The sequence below is a fragment of the Orycteropus afer genome, unplaced genomic scaffold (assembly GCF_000298275.1).
Source record: "Orycteropus afer afer isolate SDZICR_OR568_19922 unplaced genomic scaffold, OryAfe1.0 scaffold00161, whole genome shotgun sequence".
NCBI lineage: Eukaryota > Metazoa > Chordata > Mammalia > Tubulidentata > Orycteropodidae > Orycteropus > Orycteropus afer.
Window position 1 is genome coordinate 7,746,149 of NW_006921748.1, and position 7,087 is coordinate 7,753,235.

The following is a 7,087-nucleotide window of genomic DNA, read 5'->3' on the forward strand; positions in this document are numbered from 1 at the left end:
GTGGGTTTGAACTTCTGGCCTTCTGGTTAGCAGTCAAATGCCTTCGGCACTACGCTACCATAGCTCCTACCATTGGTATAGGAAGACTTAAAAACCCAGACCAATCCCACTGCCATTGAGTCAATTCTGACTCATAGCAACTCTATACAACAGAGTAGAACTGCCACATAGGGTTTCCAAGTCTGTAAATCTTTACGGAAGCACACTGCCTCAACTTTCTGCCATGCAGTGGCTAATGGCTTTGAACCCCTGACATGTGGTTCGCAGTTCAATGCTTTTACACAGCACCACCAGAGCTCTTTATAGGAAAACTTAGCTACCCCTATAATTATACAATGGAAGGTATTATTTTTCTCACTTTTGCATATAGTTGGAGTTGGTTCTGATGAAACCTCTCCTTTACTGCTTTTGTTGTTGTTGTTGTTGTTATGTGCCGTCGAGTCGGCCCCGACTCACAAATTAATTAACTCACAGAGGGATTGTGGATAGACATTTTCCAGACAGTTGTTTGGATTTTTCACTTGGAAAACATTAAAGGGTATGCAGAAATTGAAAAGGGCAGCATAGCCTCTCACTGTGAACAAAAGCCAAATGCCCTCTGAAGAGAAAAACAAATCATCTTTTAAATGAACAATGTATTTTTGACAACAAAATGAACTTAATCTTTGCTTGGTTTTCCAGGAACTGTGTCCTGGTAAAAAAAAAACATTAAACACAAATAAAGAGTATCCACAGCATCTAACTTACTCAGGAGAGATGCCTGTGTTTATCATTCCTCTCCTGTGCCCGTTGCCCGAGGCAGTGGGAGGATTTTCCTGCTCTTCTTTTGCTTTATCTTTTCCAATTTTATATCTTTGCCATCGGTAGACTTCAGGGCCCACTGTAATGAATACAAATATTTTGCTGTATTAGGACTGTAAACTGCAGTTTACCAGGCCCTCATCTTTCTCAGCCCCAGTGAAATATATCTCGAATGAAGCTGTCCAGTAAAGCATCATGTTGTAATTGTGAAAAGCAGCCTGGACTTCAGGCATCTTCCAACTACTAATCTTTTTCCTTTTTTTTCTTCCCCCTCTAACTTTAAAGTAGGCTAATGAAGAACATATTTAGAGTAAAAGTTAGTTCAATTTTGAGTATATAAGCTCAGAGGAACTTTTATTTCTGGATAGTTGGATTTAAGCAAGAAACTTATTACTTTGGAATTATAGTGGTTTTTTTCTCTGTGAATTCTTGATTATTTAATAAATTCTTGCAACGTTCTACAGAACTCAGCAGAAGAAGCGTGAAATAAAGAGCCTGGATAAAGGAGAAGATATCAAGCGAATGGAACTTGTGGCTTCTGCTCCTCTGCATTAGCCTTTCTAAACATTTTTTGAATCTTCTTAGTCTCATCATCTATTTATTTATTCAGCAAATGTATATGAATGTCCCAAAGATACGATGCAAAGCTCTGAGCCTTGGAAATATATCATTTAAAAGACACTTAACTATTAAAACTCCTAAAGGAGATTAAATTGTAAGAAGTAACAAATGTTAATAATCAAACAAGAGTAGTTACATAGCTAATTATTTTATGGTTGCCCTGCAATTAAAAGTAAAATAGGTAAAACGAAAGTGTTTAATGGGAAGGTAAATCTATTTGGGGAAATTTCACATGAAAAGTTGGGTTGGAAATAAGCTTTGAAGGATGTAAACCTAAATGAAGAGTATCACAGCCTAAGGGATAGCATCTCATAGCTGCTAAAATGGAGGAAAACTGAAATATTGAAAGAATCGAAAGGACATCAGTGTGCCAGGAAAGAGAGAGAGAGCAGCTGGACGCAAGCAAGTGTGTAGATACAAGTGGCCAGTAGATACTGTCCATGTACATTCCAGACACACTTTTCTTAGAACACTGGAAGTCCACTGAAGAAATTTAAGCAACTAGCTGACATAATCTTATCTCATCTTGAAAAATCATTCTGATTATTGTATGAATAGAAAATTAGAGAGAGGAAGGTAGCATGTAAGAAAAGCTAAAACTTGAGAGATGAGGGTAACTTATACCAGGATGATGGCAGCAGGATTAATAAAAGGAGATATTTGAGAGATATTTGGGAACATGTGTTTTTCATGTTGCAAGAAGGATGAGGGAAAAATAAAAGTCAAGAATGACTCCTGAGTTGATAGTACTATTGAAAGGAGGGAGGTAGTGCTTGTTGAGTCAGGCTTTTGATTTCACGCAACAGAAATCCTAAAGAGTATAAGAAAAAAGGATAGATTTTGGAAGTTCACAGGCTTAAACAAACAAAAGTTACAAAAAAAAAAAAAAAAAAAACCAGGTATCATTAGTTTTCTGATTGACTGGAACACGATATTATAACACAATCAGATATCTCTCATTTCAACTCATCACTGATTTTCTCAAACTGTTGATGATTTTTTAAATTGGGTAAGTGGGCTTTCTCCACACCATGAGACTCAGCTACTGACATCTGTTAATTTACAAAGCAGACAGGCCTGAGGGCTTCCTTTAGCTACTTTTAATTTGGAGTAACCTGGGAAAGGATTCTCATTATCTTTGCTTATTTCATGTGTCTTCTTCCTGTGGCTACTGGTGGAAAATAGTAACCCAAGAAAGGGAGAGGACAACCATGATACTGGGTGAATCACTGTGAGCCTAAAAGGATCCACAGTTTGTGTTACTCGCACTTAGTTGGTGAGTATTCAGGAAAGATCAAGTTAGAGAATTGAAGGAAAAAGATGAGTTTTGGAATAGTTAAGATTGGTTGTTGTTTTTGTTAGGTGCATGGAGGCAGTTCCAACTCATAGTGGCCCCGTGTATAACAGAATGAAACACTGCTGAATTCTGTACCAGCCACAAAATCCTCACTATAATTGAGGCAATTGTTGAAGCCATTCTATCAATCCATCTTGTTGAGGGTCTTCCCCTTTTTCTCTGACCCCAAATTTTTCCAAGCATGATATCCTTCTCCAGGGAATGGTCCCTTCTGACAACCTGACCAAGGTAGGTAAGATGAAGTCTCGCGAGTCTCTCTTCCAAGGAGCATTCCGGCTGCACTTCTTGCGGATTCGTTTATTCTTCTGGCAGTCCGTTGTACTTTCGGTATTCTTCACCAACACCACAACTCAAAAGCATCAGCTCCTCTTCAGTCTTCCTTCCTCATTGTCCAGCTCTCACATGGATATGAGGCTATTGAAAACACCATGGCTTGGGTTAGGTGCAACTTAGTCTTCAAAGAGACATCTTTGCTCTTCAGCACTTTAAAGAGGTCTTTTTTTTTTTGGTGATTTGGGTGGAAAATTTACAGAGCAAATTCACCTGCCATACAACAGTTTACATACACTTTGTCTCATGACATTGACCACAATTTACCATGATGCAACAGTTCCACTCCGACTTCCTCCCTATAGTTACCTCTTCCCTGTGTCCATTCCTCCATGCACTCCTGCTCCCTGAGCTGTCTCCCTGTGCATAAACAGCCCTTCTTTCTCCCATGATTGTTCTCTCTAAGGAGTGTATCTATCTCGGATAAACGTTCAACTCTTTTGTTTGGTTGGAAGGCCAGGTATGGGTTCAATTTCAGACCTGAAGGGCAGCTAAGGGCCATAGTCTCACTGGTTCCACCAGGCTCTATCAGACCAACAAACCTGGTCCCCTCCTTTTTTTTTTTTTTCCAAATGATTTTGAGTTTTGTTCCACATTGTTATCCCTCTCTATCCAGGATCTCTTACATAGACACCCTTCCAAGTGGTTGCCAGTGATAGCTGGACACCATCTAGTTCTTCTGGTCTCATAGTCATATAGGCTGAGGATCACATGGTGTACCCGTTGCTAGGACTAATTGTTTCCATGAATTTTTGGTTTTCTTCATTCTTCTTTGCTCTGGTAAAGAGGTCTTTTGCATTAAATTTGCCCAGTGCAATATAACAGCTGATTTCTTGACTGCTGCTTCCATGGGTGTTGATTATGGAACTAGATAATATGAAGTCTTTGACAACTTCAATTTTTTGTCCATTTGTCATGATGCTGCTTATTGGTCCAATTGTGAAGATTTTTGTTTTCTTTATGTTGAGATGTAATCCACACTGCAGACTGTAGCATTTAATCTTCATCAATAAGTGCTTCAAGTCATCCTCACTTTCAGCAAGCAAGGTTGCATATCACATATCTATAATATGTGATATTCACATATCTGTGATATGTGATATCTACATATCTGTGATATGTGATATCTGTGATACGCATATCTGTATATCACAGGTTGTTAATGAGTCTTCCTCCAATCCTGATGGCTGTGTTCTTCTTTATATAGTCCAGTTTCTCAGATTATTTGCTCAACATACAGGTTGAGTAAGTGTGATGAAAGGATAAAACCCTGACACACTCCCTTCCTGATTTGAAACCATCCAGTATCCCCTTGTTCTGTTCAGATGACAGCCTCCTGGTCTATGTACAGGTTCCTCAAGCTGACAATTAAGTGCTCTGGAACTCCCGTTTTTTGCAATATTACTCATAATTTGTTATGATCCACATAGTGGAATGCTTTCACACAGTTGATAAAACACAAGTAAGCATCTTTCTGGTATTCTTTGCTTTAAGCCAGGATCCGTCTGCCATCAGCAATGATATCCCTTGTTCCATGTCCTCTCCTGAATCCAACTTGCATCCCTGAGATTCTCTGTCAATACACTGCTACAACCATTTTTGAATTATCTTCAGGTAAATTTTACTTGCATGTGATATTAAGGATATATTTTTTTATAATTTCCAAATTCTGTTGGATCACCTTTCTTTGCAATGGGTACTAATATGGATCTCTTCCAGTCAATTGGTCAGGTAACTGTCTTAAAAATTTCTTGGCATATATGAATAAATGCCTCCAGCATGACATCTATTTGTTGAAACTTCTCAATGGGCATTCCATCAATTCCTAGGCCCTTCATTTTTGCGAATTACTTCAGTGCAGCTTTGATTTCTTTCTCCATTACTGTTGGTTCTTTATCTTACTCTACCTCTTGAAATAGATGAACATCAATCAATTCTTTTTGGTACAGTGATTCTGTGTATTCCTTCCATCTTCTTTTCATATATCCTGTATCATTCAAATTTTGCCCATATAATCTTTCAGTTTTTCAACTCAAAGCTTGATTTTTTTCTGCAGCTCTTTTAGCTTGAGAAATATCCAGTGTGTTCTTCCCATTTGGTTTTCTAATCCAGGTCTTTGCACATTTCATTATAATGATTGACTGTCTTCTCAAGCTTCTCTTTGAAATATGTTCAGCTCTTTTAACTTGTCATTTATTCCATTTGCTTTAGCTACTCTCTGTTCATGAGCAAGTTTCAGAATCTCTTCTGCTATCCACTTTGGGCTTTTCTTCCTTTCTGGTCTTTTAAATGATCTTTTTTGCTTTCTTCATATATGATGCTCTTGATGTCATTCCAGGATTCATCTGGTTTTCAGTCATTGGTGTTCAATGTGTCAGATTTATTCTTTAGATTCTCTCTAAATTCAAGTGAGATATAATCAAGGTCATATATTGGCTCTTGTGGACTTGTTTTCATCTTCAACTTGAACTTGCATGTGAACAATTGTTGGTCTGTTCCACAGTCAGCTCCTGGCCTTGTTTTGGCTGAAAATATTGAGCTTCTCTATCGCCTCTTTCCACAGATGCAGTACATCTGATTTCTGTGTATACCATATGACAAAGTCCATGTGTATAGCTGCTGTCTATATTGTTGAAAATGTATTTCCAATGAATAAGTCATTGGTCTTGCAAAATTCTATTGTGTAATCTCCAGCATCACTTCTATCACCAAGGCCATATTTTCCAGTTGCTGGTAATTCTTCCTTGTTTCCACCTTTTGCATTTTAAGATTTCAGTATCTCTAAATATTGAGTTAGGAACTCTGGTAGCGTAGAGCTTAAGGCATTTGACTGCTAACCAGAAGGGTGGTGGTTCAAACCCTCCAGCCACTCCTCAGAAGGAAAGTTGGACAATCTACTTCTGTAGTGATTCCGCCTCAGAAACCCAAGGAGGGGTCGGTATGAGTCGAGTCCGACTTGATGGCACATAGCAACAACAACAACAAGAAATATTGAGTTGGCAGTGTGGAATAGGAAGTTAGATTATTAAGCCTATAGTTCAAAGTTGAAATCTAGATAATAACTTTGGAGTGATATACATCCTCTCCTTCTTTACTGAATAGCTCATTATCCAATATTTTGCATTTTCAATAATAGTAAAAAATATGCTATCCAAATGTTTTTGATATTAACAAGTTATATTTGGCAGTAAGGAACAAGGTGGACGTTGAGAGTAATGCTGGCTGAGATGATTAAAGTTGTTTGTGAAATTGGTCAAGCCATGATTCTCAGTGGTTTGAACATTACGGTATGATGTAATTTGGCAGTTAGGTAATGATGTAAGTCGGAAGTACATAATTATGTAGTCATCCTCTATTCTGTGATCTGATGTGGTCATTCTCCATTTTTGCATAATGCCAACATTTGCATAATAACCTGGTCTTTGGTACTGAACCATGCAAATAGGTAAGGAGAGGGTGTGTACTGAGCTAACATTTGTGATTCAGCAAATGAAGTAATATTTAACCAGCAGACTAAAGAGATGGAGAAGTAGAGTCCAGAATATAATTGGAAAACTAAGAACTAAAACAAAAACCATGTTTTTTTTTCAAAATTTGATTATTTTTCATTAATTTATTTTTTGAAGTATAATATGTAATTTAATTTGACCCTCCCTTGGGTTTCTGAGGTGGTATCTCTATGGAAATAGATTGCCCAGTCTTCCTTCCAAGGAGTGGTTGGTGGGTTTGAACCACCGGCCTTCTGGTTAGCAGCTAAATGCCTTAGGCACTATGCCACCAGAGCTCCTAATATATAATTAGATTTAAATTTTTATATGTGTCTGTATATACATACATACATATATGTGTGTGTGTGTGTATTTTTTTTTAGAAGTAAACAGAGATGATCTGTGTAAAATGTTCCAGCATTAACCTATAGTGTATGCAAATAAAATGGAAAGGAAGCATTTTAAGTGAAAACATAGCTTCATGGTAAAA